General features: G+C 38.2%; 1 pseudogene; it reads left to right on the top strand.

Annotated features, from left to right (window-relative positions):
* The first annotated feature begins 15,336 nt into the window (after window positions 1–15,336).
* Window positions 15,337–17,998, top strand: LOC119528982 (annotated as a pseudogene).
* The last annotated feature ends 231 nt before the right edge of the window (window positions 17,999–18,229 follow it).

Below are 18,229 nucleotides of genomic sequence, written 5' to 3'. Positions count from 1 at the left end.
CCCCCAATGTTCCCCAAACTTCAGTCATTAAATTACTACTTTCTCAGCACTTCCACAATGGCAGACCACATACTATTTGGCTTTAACTCAACTTATTTTTAAAAACCTACCCCTCTTCTAATGGATGGCAATTGAGTTTGGTGTACTAATTATATTTATTCTAGCACTAACTAAAATAAATACATACTTGTTAAATGAAGAATGTTTATGTGCGTTATCTCTTAAAATCATCTGCTTACCCCAAGGTTCCATCTGTCCTACCAGAGGAAATCTTGTACAAGTATCCAAGCTTCCGAAAACCAGTCATTTTTGTCCTTTTTGAAATATAAAATTGCAAATAAGCTTTTAAGCTCTAAAACCTGACAAAGCTAGAAATTATAGATCAGTCTCACTAGTTAACAGTAAGGCAACAAACCGACCCCAGTCTTGGCACACAGACGTAACACAACTGTCAGTGAAGGCCCTGAGGGGTGTAGATGGCAAGAATTTTAGTGGCCTTAATCGTCATGGTTCTGTAGTTTGATTATACTGACTGCCTGGAGAGACGGTGGACAAATGGTCTTTCCCAGGATTGGGGACTGTCAAGGAGGAAGTGGTATAGAGGGGGGTGTTAGAGAACTCGAATCATGTCACTGAAATGCCCTCAGATTCTAACCTAGAGAGGCAAATGGTGGTGGTGGTGGTGTTTTTAGAATGTGGGAGAAAGCTTAAGGTTATAGAAATAAGCATTATAGTACTAATTATTATTGGAAAAAACATTCAACATCAGGAGAATGGCTAATAAAATTATGGCTGACTATTACAGAGCAATTAAAAATGAGTGCGTTTTAAAGGGAGTCTTTTGGGGAGCAGGCCACACGGGTGTGCTCAGTTTGTGAGACTCCTTCGAGCTGTACACTTAACATATGTGTGTGTTTCTGGGATATCTATCTATATATATATATATATATATATGAGTTCAATGTGTTATGTCCCCCAAAATGCCATTATCTTTGATGTGATCTTGTGTGGGCAGATGTATTGGTATTGATTAGATTTTGGAATCCTTTGGGTATTTCCATGGAGATGTGATTCAGTCAACTGTGGACAAGACCTTTGGTTGGATAATTTCCATGGAGATGTTGCCCCACCCATTCAGGGTGAGTCTGAATTGAGTTACTGGAGCACTATATATGCTCAGACAGAAGGAGCAAGCTTGCTACAGCCAAGAGGGACACTTTGAAGAATGCACAGAAGCTGAGAGAGTAGCTGCAGAGGAGAGACAGTTTGAAGATGGCTGTTGAAAGCAGACTCTTGCTCCAGAGAAGCTAAGAGAGGATAAACATCCCAAGAGCAACTAAGAGTGACATTTTTGAGGAACTGCGGCCTAGAGAGGAACGTTCTGGGAGAAAGCCATTTTGAAACCAGAACTCTGGAGCAAACGCCAGCCAGTGCCTTCCCAGCTAACTGAGGTTTTCTGGACACCATTGGCCATCCTCCAGTGACGTTACCTGTTCTAGTTTGCTAATGCTGCTGGAATGCAAAACACCAGAAATGGATTGGCTTTTATAAAAGGGGGTTTTACAGTTACACAGTTATAGTCTTAAGGCCATAAAGTGTACAAGGTAAGTCATCAACAACTGGGTACCTTCACTGGAGAATGGCCAATGGTGTCCAGAAAACCTCTGTTAGCTGGGAAGGCACGTGGCTGGTGTCTGCTCCAAGTTCTGGTTTCAAAGTTTCTCCCAGGACGTTCCTCTCTAGGCTGCAGTTCCTCAAAAATGTCACTCTCAGTTGCTCTTGGGGCGTTTTTCCTCCTTGGCTTCTCTGGGGCAAAAGTCTGCTTTCAATTGCCGTCTTCAAACTGTCTCTCAGCTGCAGCTGCTCTCTCAGCTCCTGGGCATTCTTCAAAGTGTCCCTCTTGGCTGTAGCTCCTCTTCAAAATGTTGCTCTCAGCTGCACTGAGTTCCTTCTGTTTGTCAGCTTATTTATATGGCTCCACTGATCAAGGCCCATCCTGAATGGGTGGGGCCGCGCCTCCACGGAAATATCTCATCAGTTATCACCTACAGTTGGGTGGGGGCATTTCCATGCAAACGACCTAATCCAAAAGTTCCCAACTTAATCCCCACTAATATGTCTGCCCCACAAGATTGCATCAAATAATATGGGTATTTCTGGGGGACATAATACATTCAAACCAGCACAGTACCTGATTGTTGACTACTTACCTTGGACACTTTATGGCCTTAAGACTGTAACTTTGTAACCAAATAACCCCCCTTTATAAAAGCAATCAATTTCTGGTGTTTTGCATTCTGGCAGCATTAGCAAACTAGAACAATACACACACTCATACATATGTATATGTGTATTTATATAAACATCACTGCTGATTTTAATATATATTTATATATATATTTTATACTTCAGTAAGCTTTTAACAATTAATTTAATGCAGGGAAATCCTTATGAGAGAATGTTAACATTTAAAAAGGAATTGGTTAATGTGCTAGTTTGGATATTATGTCCCCCCAAAAGCCATATTCTTTAATGCAGACTTGTGGGGGCAGACACATTAGCGTTGATTAGGTTGGAATCCTGTGATTGAGTGTTTCCATGGAAATGTGACTCAATCAACTGTGGGCGAGACCTTTGATTGGGTAATTTCCATGGAGATATGGACTCTGCCCATTCAGGGTGCGTCTTGATTTAATCACTGGAGTCCCATAAAAGAGCTTACAAACAGAGGGACCTCAGAGCAGCTGAGAGAGACATTTTGGAGACAGCCGTTGAAAGCAGACTTTTGCTAATGCTTCAGAGATGCTAACCCTGAGTTTGCTCCAGAGAAGCTAAGAGAGGACAGAACGCCCCAAGAGCAACATTTTGAAGAACACACAGGAGCTGAGAGAGGAGCTGGAACACAACCCAGGATCAGCAGACAGCAGCCACGTGCCTTCCCGGCTAGCGGAGGTTTTCTGGATGCCAATGGCCATCCTTCAGTGAACATATACTCGTGTTGATGCCTTAATTTGGACATTTGCATGGCCTTCAGACTGTAAATTTGTAACCAAATAAGCCCTGTTTATAAAAGCCAATCCATTTCTGGTGTTTTGCATAATGGCAGCATTAGCAAACTGCAACAGTTAATAAAGTTTTTAAAGTACAATCTGGCCTCTAAATCTCTCTTTCTTCTGCTACTCAGGACTAATTTCTATTCCTCCTGATTGGTTAAATCGAGGTCTGCTTCCTTCCCCTTCTATTTGCATCCTGTAGGAGGTGCTTAATTTACTTGGGCAGTATAAAGAACAATCTGATTTGAGGGAATTTATCTATGGAAAAAAGTCAGAGGCAGATCTGTAGACCCTAGAGCCATCTGTCTGCACAGAGAAGCTGGGATCCAAGACAGCAGAGACCAGAGAGAACGTGTGCCTTCTCCCAGTCCCCATTTTCTTCGTTAGGGGAACTCTTTTGGTTCCTGACTCCTGCCACAGCTGCTCCCTCAGTTCTCTTGGCTGCTTCACTTATTCACTCTGTCCTTCCCCAAACCCTGCCCATTGCCTCCCCAATTCCCTTTGACACACATCTAAGTAGCACCTGCTTATTAACCTAGCACCATGTTTTAACCTCATGGCTCTGACCTTACTTCAAAAAATGGATTTGATATTTTCCTTCTCTAACTTAATCTAGAAATGGTCCCCAAGGTCACCCCTGGTTTCTGTCTTGCTCTGGACCCCTTACTGGCTCAAGTAGAATAGTGTTCTAACAAATCATGCTTATCCTCTACAAATGCAAGAGAGAGGCCAACAGGCTCTATCCTGCTGGTAGTAGCCCTGGGCAAGTGAATTAGATCCTGTGGGCAGAGAACTAGAGGTCAGTAATCCATGAACCCAGTTCCCAGTGGGCATGCACTTCCTGACCCTTGTCCTCCTACCTCTTCTAATCAAACTACCCTGAGGGACCCTTTCGGAACCCCAAGGACCTCATCCAATTGTTTGAGATTACTATGATACAAGATCCTGGTGATTAAGAAATCCCCAAAAGAGAGGTAAGACATGATTGCCAAAAAGCTCAGAATACTGGCAAGACTTAATTAGAAAATGTTTAGTAGAGAGCCATCAAATTTGCTTTCCTAAAAGGTGCACAAAACTATAGATGTCATTATTTATGAATTGAAATGTCATTGCCTGGTCGTGTTTCATGAAAACTTCAGGTCACGTTTTGACCTGCTATTTTGAATAAGCCTCTACTGTCAAAGCACGGCCCTGTCCTCCTGATGTACAGGAACTCACAAACCACACTGGCCTTTTCGATCTGTCAGCAGCTGCTGTGATCAACAGGCAGCCAGTGGCTCTAATGAGTTAATGGGTGTCCCAGGTTCAGCCATCCTCCCCAGTTTAACAAAGGAGGCAATTCAACCTTGGTTTTTTAACCCAGGTAGTTTTGTGCAAACCACAGGGCGGAGAGACTGACACACATGCAGCCTGTTGACTCATTGCTTTCTTGATTCATCAATGGTATCGGAACATGGAAAAAGATGCACAGATGGAGAGTTTTGAGGAATTTGTACTGGCAAACATTAGGAGACCTTTCAAAGCATGAAAGTGCCAGGAAAGCCACGTTCCATCTCTGCCCCAAGGATGCTCCTCAGCCTGCATGATCCAACTCCTGCAGGCAATGAGCCCTCTCTGGTGGTCTGCAGGTCCTAAGAGCCAGCCTGCCAAGCCTGGGTGAAGAAGGAGAGAGCAAGCAATGAGGAGCACAGAGATGGAGAAGCAGGCTCAGTGGGTGTGAAGGAACAGATTTGACTGCTATATTTATGGGGGCACTGGAAAGAGCAATAGATCATGGACATTGCAACGACCAATTGCTAAAAAGAAAAAAAAATGGCAAGACTTAGTAATTATCCTGATTAAAATTCCGGGTATTGGACTGTTGATTCCAGTCACTTCCAACAGATTCTTCTTTACATGTTTATAACACAGAAGATGCTGCAAAAAACTTAGTTCTTTATAACCACAAGGCTGAATACTGATTGGTGAAGGGGTAGTGATTACATGTTATGTGAACTTTCTCCACTGCACCTATTTCCAAAGCATTTCAGAAGAAATGGTATAGTAAAATGGCCATTACTTCTCTAGCATTTTGTTCCTAACCACTGTTGATTCTGATTTTAGCAAAGCCATCCTATGGGTTAAGTGGCCAGAGCAGCTCTCCAAGAGGAAGTGATGTTGTAGCCCCGTTCTAGTACCAGCTAGAAGTGTGACCTGAGCAATTTCCTCTCTGGACCCAAGTTACCTAGTTTGCCAAAACAGGGTGTTGGAAAAAATATCCTATTATTTAATTTTTTAATTTTTAATTTTTTTTTAAATTCAGTTTTATTGAAATATATTCACATACCATACAATCATCCATGGTATGCAATCAACTGTTCACAGTACAATCATATAGTTATGTGTTCATCACCACAATCTATTTCTGAACATTTTCCTTACATCAGAAAGAATCAGAATAAAAATAAAAAATAAAAGTGAAAAAAGAACACCCAAACCATCCTCCCCATCCCACCCTACTTGTCATTTAGTTTTTATCCCCATTTTTCTACTCATCCATCCATACACTAGATAAAGGGAGTGTGATCCACAAGGTTTTCACGATCACACTGTCACCCCTTGTAGTCTACATTATTATATAATCGTCTTCAGGAGTCCAGACTGCTGGGTTGGAATTTGGTAGTTTCGGGTATTTACTTCTAGCTACTCCAATACATTAAAACCTAAGAGGTGTTATCTATACAGTGCATAAGAATGCCCACCAGAGTGACCTCTCGACTCCTTTTATTTAATTTTAAAACTGAAGGCATTATGATTGATTAAAACTTTGTCAGTTTTCCAATGTGTTAAGCAGGAAAAAGCAAAGTATCCTTCTCTCTCTATTCATCCAGCAAGAATTTTGCAGGAAGAAATAGAAGAAAATCTGCTGAGTGGCCAATGTTCTTTTATAAATAAGTGGAATTTTCCAGTATGTTTTCTTTCACTTGTTTCCCAAGTGATATTTCTGTGGCTCATTAAAAAACTGAGAGAAAACATTTTTCCTGTACTAATAAAACATTATTAGCTTCTCTGATTCTCTCTCTCCTGAATAATACTTTCAATTTCTCAGCCTATATTTGGCAGCAGATAACTGTCATATATTTATAATATTAATTTGATTTGGGCTTCGTTTTCAAAAACAATTCTTAACAGTACTTAGAGATGCCAGATTATTTCTAAGACAGTGTCTCTGTTTGCCCAGCTTGGTTTTTACTACATCTGTTTCTTCAACAACAACTGAGATAATTTTATACACACACACACACACACACACACACACACACATACATATATACATGCACACACATATATATATGTATATATGTATTCCCCCATAGGGAATTCATGAAGTACATATAATCCAGATGTGACCTTGGTTTATTGCATGGCCAATCTATGTATGTTAAATTCAAGAACGTTCACCAATGTGATGACTATGGGGTGGCCTGCCTTTTTGACATCCTCAATTTATTAATGGATGTTTTCCACAACTTTTCTTCTAAATTGTTTGTTTAGAATTCAGATTGCATTTTCCAAAGAAAGAACATTGTGCGACAAAAATCCATGACTCCTGTACTAATTGGTGACACTCGTAATAATCTGAATTCAAAGGAATGTATTATTCAGAATGAAGGAGAAGAGCAAAGATAATTTCCTTCCCATTCCTGGCCCTAAGCACATTTTACTTTTGTAGTTGCTTTTAATTTCTATAGTTCTGTAAATGTGTGGATCTTGTACAAATCTTGATTTTAATAAACCACCTATAAAAGGGTGGTTTTATAGGGGGCATTTTGAACATGGACTTGATACTAAGGCATTGTTGCACATTTTAAAAGGTGTAATAATGATATTAAGTTATGTATAAAAAGTCATATTTTAGAGATTTTCAGACAAAGTGATATAATGTCTAGGATTTCCTTTAAAATAATTTAAGGTAAAGGGAAATGGGAGAGAAGAGGAAACAAGACTGGCCATATTTTGAAAAATGATGAGGCTGGATGATGGGGACATGGGAGTTCATTACATTTTTCTTTCTACTTTTGTGTAGGTTTGAAATTTACATAAATACAAGTAATACAAAAGACTACTGAGTAGGGCATTTTTTAAAAATTCAGTTTTATTGAGATATATTCACATACCATACAGTCATCCATGGTGTACAATCAACTGTTCACAGTACCATAATATAGTTGTGTATTCATCACCCCAATCTATTTTTGAACATTTTCCTTACTCCAAAAATAATAAAAATAATAAAAATAAAAGTAAAAAACACCCAAAGCATTCCACCCACCCCCTCATCCCACCCTATTTTTCATTTAGTTTTTGTCCCCATTTTTTTCTACTCATCTGTTCATATACTGGATAAAAGGAGTGTGACCACAAGGTTTTCACAATCATACATTCACACCATGTGAGCTATATAGTTATACAATCTTCTTCAAGAATCAAGGCTACTGGGTTACAGTTTGACAGTTTCAGGTATTTCCTTCTAGCTATGGCAATACACTAAAAACTAAAAAGGGATATCTTATAGCACATAAGAATGCCCTCCAGAGTGACCTCTCGACTCCATTTGAAATCTCTCAGCCACTGAGATTTTATTTTGTTTCATTTCTCTCCCCCTTTTGGTCAAGAAGATGTTCTCAATCCCATGATACTGGGTCCAGGCTCATCCCTGCGAGTCATGTCCCACGTTGCCAGGGAGATTTACACCCCTGGAAGTCATGTCCCACATAGCGGGGAGAACAGTGAGTTCACCTGCCAAGTGGACTTAAAGAGAGAGAGAGAGGGAGGGAGAGAGAGAGAGAGAGAGCCACTACTGAGCAACAAAGAGGTTCTCTGGGGAAGACTCTTAGGCACAATTATAAGTAGGCTTAAGCCTCTCCTTTGCAGCAACAAGCTTCATAAGGGCAAGCCCCAAAATCGAGGGTTCATCCTACTGAATTGTAGTCCTCAATGTTTGTGAGAATATCAGTAATAACCCAGATGGGGAAGTCTAGCCCGGTAAATATATTTTTATTCTCTGCCAAAATTACTTTTGGACATATCAGGGTTTCACAATAACCTGTACAGACCTACCAGATCTCACTTCCTATTCAAAGTTCCATTTGATTATGGTGTTTGAATAAACTGACTGTACAAGTTAAATTATTTAGTGTGCTGCAGAAAATATAGATACTGTAGCAAACAAACATCTCTCCCCTTGGTCTCACACAGAAGTTAAGTTTTTTTTTGTTTTTTGTTTTTTTTTAATTTAATTTAATTTAATTAATTTATTTTTTAATTAAATTCAGTTTTATTGAAATACATTCACACACCATACAATCATCCATGATATACAATCCACTGTCCACAGTATGATAACATAGTTATGCGTTCATCACCACAATCTATCTCTGAACATTCAGAAGTTAAGTTTTAAAACAAAGTCAATATTGTCCTTTGCCCTTTGGTCTGATTTGCCTTAGTCCTAACCTGATCTGCTTCATTCATATCTTTAATTGAAGTCTGAACTCTTTTTCAGCTTTTTAAACAGTTGCTGTGTGAGGTAATACTTACATTCATAGCTGCCGAGCTCTAGCTCTGAGTTTCAGGTGTCACACAGATACCCAAAATTCCAGATACCAACCAAGTTATACACAAAGAGTTCAGCATCTCAGAATTTGGAGATAACCATTACAGGAGTAGAGCATTTTGAAAAACACAGCTAACATCATACTCAATGGTAAAAGACTGATAGCTTTTCCCCTAAGATGAGGGAAAAAAACAAGGATGCCCACTTTCACCACTGCCATTCAACATTGTACTGGAAGTTCTAGCCAGAGCAATTAGGCAAGAAAAAGAAATAAAGGCCATCCAAATTGGAAAAGAAGTAAAATAATCTATTTGCAGATGATATGATCCTATATATATAAAATTCTGTAGGATCCCCCCAAAATTACTAGACCTAATAAATTCAGCAAAGTTGCAGATTACAAGAGCAACACACAAATGTCAGTTCTGTTTCTATACCCCAGAAGTGAGGAATCTGACAAAGAAATTAAGAAAACAATTTCATTTACGATAGTATCAAAAAGAATCTTTAAAGCACTTAGAAATACATTTAACCAAAGAGGTGCAAGACTTGCACACTGAAAACTACAAAATATTGTTGAAAGAAATTAAAGACATAAAAAAATGGAAAGATAGAACATCTTCATGGATTAGAAGGCTTATTATTGTTAATATAGCAATAGTACCCAAAAGGATCTACAGATTCATTTTAATCCCTATCACAAGTCCAATAGCCTTTTTTTTTTTCAGAAATGGAAAAGCCAACCATTGAATTCATATAGAATTGCAAGGAATAGCCTAAATGATACTGAAAAAGAAGAACAAATTTGGAGGACTAACACTTCCCTATTTCAAAACTTACTACAAAGCTACAGTAATCAAAATGGTGGCATAAGGATAGACATATAGACCAGTGAGTGGCATAGAATTGAGAGTCCAGAAATAAACTCATACATCTATGGTCAACTGATTTTTTTTTTCATTTTTATTGAGATTGTTCAGATACTATACAATTATCCAAAGATCCAAAGTGTACAATCATTTGCCCCTGGGTACCCTCATACAGCTGTGCATCCATCACACTTAATTTTTGTTCAATTTTTAGAAACTTTTCATTACCCCAGACAAGAAATAAAGTGAAAGATGAAAAAAGAAAAAAAGAAAAGGAAACTCTAATCCTCCCCATCCCTAACCAACCCCCCTCAATTGTTGACTCGTAGTATTGTTATAGTACATTTGTTGCTGTTTATGAAAAAATGTTGAAATACTACTTACTGTAGTATATAGTTTGTAATAGGTATATAGTTCTTCCCTATATGCCCCTCTATTATTAACTTCTAATTTTATTGTCATACATTTGTTCTGGTTCATGAAGTGATTTCTAGTATTTGTACAGTTGATCATGGACACTGCCTACCATAGAATTCAGTTTTATACATTCCCATCTTTTGACCTCCAACTTTCCTTCTGGTGACATATATGACTCTGAGCTTCCCGTTTCCACCTCATTCACACACCATTCAGCGCTGTTAGTTATTCTCACATCTTGCTACCAACACCCCTGTTCATTTCCAAACATTTAAGTTCATCCTAATTGAACATTCTGCTCATAGTAAGCAACCACTCCCCATTCTTAAGCCTCGTCCTATATCTTGGTACCTTATATTTCATGTCTGTGAGTTTACATATTATAATTAATTCCTATCAGTGAGACCCTGCGATAATTGTCCTTATGTGTCTGGCTTATTTCACTCAGTATATTGCCCTTGAGGTTTTGTCATCAACCCATTTTTTTTTTAAATATGGTTTTGTTCACTCACCATACATTCCATCCCAAGTAAATAATCGATGGTTCTCTGCATGGTCATACATTTATGTGTTCACCACCTTCACCACTATCTATATAAGGGCATCTACATTTCTTCCACAAGGCAGGAGGGAGAGTGAAAGAAGGTAGAGAGGCAAAAGAAAGAGGAAAAAAAAAATGACAGCTAGGAAGCAGCAAAAGGAAAAATAACCTTAAATCAAAGTAGAATAAAGAATCAGATAATAACACCAATGTCAATTGTCTAACATGCCTCCCCATCCCCCACTCTTATCTGCATTTACCTTGGTATATCACCTTTGTTACATTAAAGGAAGCATAATACAATGATTCTGTTAGTTACAGTCTCTAGTTTATGCTGATTGCATCCCTCCCCCAATGCCTCCCCATTTTTAACACCTTGCAAGGTTGACATTTGCTTGTTCTCCCTCGTAAAAGAACATATTTGTACATTTTATCACAATTGTTGAATACTCTAGATTTCACCAAGTTACACAGTCCCAGTCTTTATCTTTCCTCCTTTCTTGTGGTGTCTCACATGCTCCCCACCTTCCTCTCTCAACCGTATTCATAGTTACCTTTGTTCAGTGTACTTACATTGTTGTGCTACCATCTCCCCAAATTGTGTTCCAAACCATGCACTCCTGTCTTCTATCACCCTGTAGTGCTCCCTTTAGTGTTTCCTGTAGGGCAGGTGTCTTGTTCACAAAGTCTCTCATTGTCTGTTTGTCAGAAAATATTTTGAGCTCTCCCTCATATTTGAAGGACAGCTTTGCTGGATATAGGATTCTTGGTTGTTGGTTTTTCTCTTTCAGTATCTTAAATATGTCACCCCACTTCCTTCTTGCCTCCATGGTTTCTGCTGAGAGATCCGCACATAGTCTTATTAAGCTTCCTTTGTATGTAATGGATTGGTTTTCTCTTGCTGCTTTCAGGATTCTCTCTTTGTCTTTGACATTTGATAATCTGATTATTAAGTGTCTTGGCGTAGGCCTATTCAGATCTCTTCTGTTTGGAGTACGCTGCGCTTCTTGGATCTGTAATTTTATGTCTTTCATAAGAGATGGGAAATTTTCATTAATTATTTCCTCTATTATTGCTTCTGCCCCCTTTCTCTTCTCTTCTCCTTCTGGGACACCAATGATACGTACATTATTGTACTTTGTTTCATCCTTGAGTTCCCGGAGATGTTGCTCATATTTTTTCATTCTTTTCTCCATCTGCTCCTTTGCGTGTAGGCTTTCAGGTGTTTTGTTCTCCAGTTCCTGAGTGTTTTCTTCTGCCTCTTGAGATCTGCTGTTGTATGTTTCCATTGTGTCTTTCATCTCCTGTGTTGTGCCTTTCATTTCCATAGATTCTACTAGTTGTTTTTTTGAACTTTTGATTTCTGCTGTATATATGGCCAGTGTTTCCTTTACAGCCTCTATCTATTTTGCAATAACCTCTCTAAACTTTTTGATTTGATTTAGCATTAGTTGTTTAAATTCCTGTATCTCAGTTGAAGTGTACATTTGTTCCTTTGACTGGGCCATAACTTTGTTTTTCTTAGTGTAGGTTGCAATTTTCTGTTGTCTAGGCATGGTTTCCTTGGTTATCCAAATCAGGTTTTCCCAGACCAGAACAGGCTCAGGTCCCAGAGGGAAGAAATATTCAGTATCTGGTTTCCCTGAGGGTGTGTCTTAGAAAATTGCTTCACCCTTTGATGCCTCAGGTCACTGTGCTTTTCTGCCCAGCAGGTGATGCCTGTTAGCCTGTAATTCTTTTTTTGTGTGTGTGTGTGTGTGTCAATCTTTTGATTTATTCTTCAGTTTGAAAAGATTGATTTTTTTTGCAATTAAAAAATATTTGTAATTTATATACAGTGAAATTCACGCTTTTTGGCAAGAGTTTTGACCAGTACATTGAATACTGTAACCACCATCACAATTATAGCCTATAATTCTTGACTGGTATGAGGAGGTGTGGCCGTGTTCCCCCAGGCTCTGGGGTCTGGTTCTGAATGGAAAGGGCCCCACACTTTTCCTCCTAGAGAAGACAGACCCCCCAGGTGGAGGTCATTATCATTTCAATGGTCTCACTCTCTGCTTGTGCTGTCTCCACCCTTCCCGGAGTCACAGCCCTGGAAACTGAATATGACTGGGGCTTTCTCCACTGAGCCGAAAAAGAAACAGATAGTCCTCTTCAGACCCAGTCCAAGGCAACCCTCCAGCTCTCCAAGGTCAGTTGTCACCCAAAGCCTCTGTCTGTTTTTTGGGGATGCGTACCTGTAGTGAGCAGTTCACACTCGCTACTTAAAACCCCAGTTGGAGCTCAGCTGAGCTGTATTCGCTTGCTGGGAGAGAGCTTCTCTCTGGTACCATGAGGCTTTGCAGCTCGGGCTATGGGGGAGGGGGTCTCACGACTTGGATCTGCAGGTTTTACTTACAGATTTTATGCTGTGTTCTTGGGCATTCCTCCCAATTCAGGTTGGTGTATGATGAGTGGATGGTCTCGTTTGTCCCCAGGCAGTTATTCTGGATTGTTTACTAGTTGTTTCTGTTTTTTTGTAGTTGTTCCAGGGGGACTACTTAGCTTCCACTCCTCTCTATGCCGCCATCTTGCCCCACCTCAGTCAACTGATTTTTGACAAGGGTGACAGGACCATTCAATGGAGAAAGAATAGTTTTTTTTTTTCAACAATAAGTTGACTATGAATATCCACATGAAAAAGAATGGAGTTGCACCCTTATACAAAAATTAACTCAAAATGGATCAACGACCTAAATTTAAGAGCTGAAATTATAAAACTCCTAGAAAAAAAACACATTGTTAGCCATTAAGGAAATGCAAATCAAAATCACAATGAGATATCATTCCCATGCACAAAGATGGCTATTATTTAAAAATCAGAAAATAAGTGTTGGGGAGGATGCAGAGAAATTTGAGCCCTTCTACATTGCTGGTAGAAATGTAAAATGTTTCAGTCAATATATGGAAGAGTTTAGCACTGTTAGTTTTCTCATCTTGCATTGGACAGAATCAATTGATAGTGTCTAAAGTTGAAGCAATTTCAAAAACTGTCTCCAAATTCTTTTTATTTTATTTTTATTTAAATTTTTAAACTGTATCAAAAAATGAAAACAAACAACAACAACAAAAAACCACACACAGCATTTCAAACAAAACAAAGCAAAGGATTAAGAAAAACAAATAAAATAACTACTTTGCTTCCAACATGTTCCTGCCATACCCCAAGAAAATTAACAAATGATAATCAAAGGCATAAGAAAAACCAAATGACCTAAAATAATTACATTGAAGGTAATTTTTTTAATGCAACAGCTTTTTTTTAAACTTCATCAAAAAATTAAAAAAAAAACAAAACAATTCAAACAAAACAAAACAAATAACTGTAAAATAACTGCATTGCTTCCAACTTCAAACTCTTAATGTTTTCCAAAGGCTCTGGGGTACATACAGCTCCAAACCACCACAGTGTGAATATCCAGTTTCCCCAAGCACCGTTTGTTGCAGAGACTATTCTTTCCCCATTGATTGGATGTGGTACCCATGTCAGAAACCAATTGGCCACAGATGTGAGGGTTTATTTCTGAATTCTCAGTTCAATTATGGGGTGGTTTGAAGCTGTATGTACCCCAGAAAAACATGTCTTTAAAGTTAAGCCAGGAGCGGAGGCTTATACAACCGTTTCCAACACCGGTCTGAGTGGACTGCCCTGCAGCGACCATGCCCCACAAAGGCACCCAGCCCTCCACCGCCCTGCGCAGCCGCTGTCCCCCGACCGCGCCAGCAGGGATGCTGAATCGGAGCCGCCCTGGCAGAGACTCCAAGTGAGGAACTTGATAATAGGAGTTTAGGAGAGATTTTGAATAGTATCCCTCCTCCCCCACCTCCACCAATGACCAATGAAGCTGGAGATGCTCGGCTTATGATAACTCATATTGTAAACCAGAATTTCAAATCTTATGCTGGGGAAACATTCTGGGACCTTCTCATAAGCGCTTTTCATGTATTATTGGGCCAAAGGGCAGTGGCAAACCTAATATTATCAAGTCTATGCTTTTGTGTTTGGCTATCTAGCACATACAAAAAAATAAGGTCTAAAACACTTTTGGTACTAATACATAAATAATTCTGATGAACATACGTATATTCAGAGTTGTACTGTAGAGGCTCATTTTCAAAAGATAATTGATAAGGAAGGAGATGATTATGAAGTCACTCCCAACAGTAAGTTCTATGTATCCAGAATGGTTTAGAGATAATACTTCTGTCTACCACCTAAGTGTGGGAAAAAGAACAGTTAAAGATTTTGGAAATCTTCTTTGAAGCCATGGGATTGACTTGGACCATAATAGATTTTATCTTATAGGGTGAAGTTGAACAAATCACTGTGATGAAACCAAAAGGCCAAACTAAACTTGATGGGGGTATGCTTGAATATTTAGAAGATACAATTGGTTGTGGACAGCTAAATGAATCTATTAAAGTCTTATGTCAGAGAGTTGAAATATTAAATGAACACAGAGGAGAGAAGTTAAACAGAGTTAAGAAGGTGGGAAAGTAAAAGGATGCCCTTGAAGGAGAGAAATTTCTTACCTTGGAAAATGAAATATTTAAGAAAAAGAATCATGTTTGTCAATATTACATTGATGATCTGCAGAAATGAATTGCTGAAATGGAAACTCAAAAGGAAAAATCTCATGAAGACACTAAAAAATGAATGAGAAGAGCAATATACTGTCAAATGAACTGAAAGCTAAGACTAAAGCTGTAAAAGATGTAAAGAAGAAACTGAATAAAATTACAAAATTTATTGAGGGGAACAAAGGAAAATTTACACAGCTAGATTTGGAAGTATTCAAGTCAGGGAAAAATTAAAGCATGCGACAAGTAAAGCCAAAAAAACTCGAGAGACAACTTAAAAAAGATAAAGAAAAGGTTGAAGAATTTAAAAGCGTACCTGCCAAGAGTGGGAATATAATAACTGAGACAACAACTAAAAAAAAAAGTCCTGAAAAAGGAAAAGGAGAAAGAAGAAAAAGAAAATTAAAGGGAGTTATGGTTAGCCTTAAACAGGAAGCTCAGGAAACTCAAGGACTTCAGAAAGAAAAAGAAAGTTGAGAGAAAGAACTCATGGGTTTTAGCAAATTGGTAAATGAAGCACATTCAAAAATGGATGTAGCCCAATCGGAATTTGATATCTATCTCAGTCATCACAATACTGCAGTGTCTCAGTTAAGTAAGGCCAAGGAAGCTCTAATTGCAACTTCTGAGGCTCTTAAAGAAAGGAAAGTTGCAATCGAGATATAGAGGAAAAACTCCCTCAAGCTGAACAAGAATTAAAGGAGAAAGAAAAAGAACTTCAAAAACGTACACAAGAAGAAATCAACTTCAAAAGTGTGGTTTGTGATCTTTTCCAAAACGTTGAAGACTCAAAGAGTTCTTTAGCAATGAATCAAAGTAGGGGGAAAGTCCTTGATGCAATAACTCAAAAAAAAAAAAAAAAAAACAACTGACAGGATTCCAGGAATATATGGAAGATTGGGGGACCCAGGAGCCACTGATGAAAAATACGATGTTGCTATTTCATCCTGTTGTCATGCATTAGACTAAGTTGCTGTTGATTCCATTGACACAGCACAAGAATGTGTAGACTTCCTTAAAAGACAAAATATTGGAGTCACAACTTTTATAGGTTTAGATAAGATGACCGTATGGGGAAAAAATGACCAAAATTCCAACTCCCGAAAATACTTCTTAGTTATTTGATTTTGTAAAAGTAAAAGATGAGAAAATTTGCCAAGCTTTTTACTTTGCTTCACGGGATACCTTAGTAGCTAACAATTTGGATCAAGCCACAAGAGTAGCATATAAAAAAGATAGAAGATGGAGGGTTGTAACTTTACAGGGACAAATCATATAACAGTCAGGTACAATAACTGGTGGTGGAAGCAAAGTAATGAAAGGAAAAATGGGTTCATTGGATGTGGTTGAAATCTCTGAAGAAGAGGTAAATAAAATGGAATCACAGTTGCAAAGAGACTCCCCAAAAGCAGCACAAATCCAGGAACAGAAAGCACAACTTGAAGAAGTAGTAGTTAAGTTACGGAATAGTGTACAAGAAGTGAGAAATATGCTAGAAAAGTTTACCACAAGCATCCAGTGCTTATCAGAGCAAGAAGAATATTTGAATGTGCAAGTTAAGGAACTTGAAGCTAATGTACTTGCTACAGCCTCTCACCAAAAAAAGAAAGCAGAAATTACTAGAAGAAAATGTTAGCACTTTCAAAACCGAATATGACAGTGTGGCTGAGAGCTGGTAAAGTAGAAGCTGAGGTTAAAAATTTACACAATATCATCGTGGAAATCAATAACCATAAACTAAAAGCCCAACAAGACAAACTTAATCAAATAAATAAGCAATAAAAAAGCTTTGCTATTACTAAAGCCCAAACAGCAATCAAAACTGCAGGCAGAAATCTTAAAAAAGCACAAGACTCGCTCTTTTGTACAGAGACAGAAATAAAAGATACCAAGAAAGAAGTAGATGACTTAACAGGAGAGTTAAAAAGTCTTGAGGACAAAGCAACAGAGGATGTGAAGAATACAAGTGCTGCAGAGGAGTCCTTACCAGATATCCAGAAAAAACATTGTAATCTACTTCAAGAACTAAAAGTAATTCAAGAAAATGAACATGCTCTTCAAAAAGATGCACTTAGTATTAAGTTGAAGCTTGAACAGATAGATGGTCACACTGCTGAACATAATTCTAAAATAAAATATTGGCAAAAAAGAGATTTCAAAAATATCACTGCATCCCATGGAAGATAATCCTGTTGAAGAGGTTTCTGTTTTAAACCCAGAGGATCTTGAAGCAATCAAAAATCCAGATTCTATAATAAATCAGATTGTACTTTTGGAAGCCCAGGGTCATGAACTGAAACCAAACTTAGGTGCTGTTGCAGAGTTTAAAAAGAAGGAAGAATTATATTTGCAACAGGTGTTAGAATGAACAAAACTACTTATGAAAGATAATTTTAGACAGGCATAAGAAGATCTTTGGAAACAAAGGCTTAATGAATTTATGGCAGGTTTTTATGTAATAAATAAATTAAAGGAAAATTACCACATGCTTCCTTTGGTAGGTGATCCTGAACCGGAGCTTGTAGGTAGCTTGGATCCTTTCTCTGAAGGAATCATGTTCAGTGTTCAACCAACAAAGAAAAGTTGGAAGAAGATCTTCAACCTTTTAGTAGGAGAGAAAACTCATAGTTCCTTGGCTTTAGTATTTGCTCCTCACCACTACAAACCCACTCCCCTTTACTTCATGGATGAGATTGATGCAGCCCTTGATTTAAAAAATGTGTCTATTGTTGCATTTTATATATATGAACAAACAAAAAATGCTCAGTTCATCATAATTCCTCTTTGAAATAGTATGTTTGCGATTTCAGACAGACTTATTGGAATTTACAAGACATGTAATATAACAAAAAGTGTTGCAATAAACCCAAAAGAAATTGCATCTAAAGGACTTTGCTAACCTTGATTGTGCTGAAGATTCCTCAAATTGAATCAGCATAGTTTTGGTGTATTACTGATTTTCTATTTGGAAAGAAATGTATAAAAATACATATTCCTAAACTGGATCACAGAACTGTTTTCTATTTTATACTGTTTAAGGCAAGTGATAAGTCTAATAAAGTATTCTCTATACCTGTTTCTAAAAAAAAAATAAAGTTAAGCCATTCCTGTGGGTGTGAACCCGTCGTAG

Source organism: Choloepus didactylus, chromosome 3, assembly GCF_015220235.1.
Source record: "Choloepus didactylus isolate mChoDid1 chromosome 3, mChoDid1.pri, whole genome shotgun sequence".
Classification (NCBI taxonomy): Eukaryota; Metazoa; Chordata; class Mammalia; order Pilosa; family Megalonychidae; genus Choloepus; species Choloepus didactylus.
This window is presented reverse-complemented; position numbering and strand designations above follow the sequence as displayed.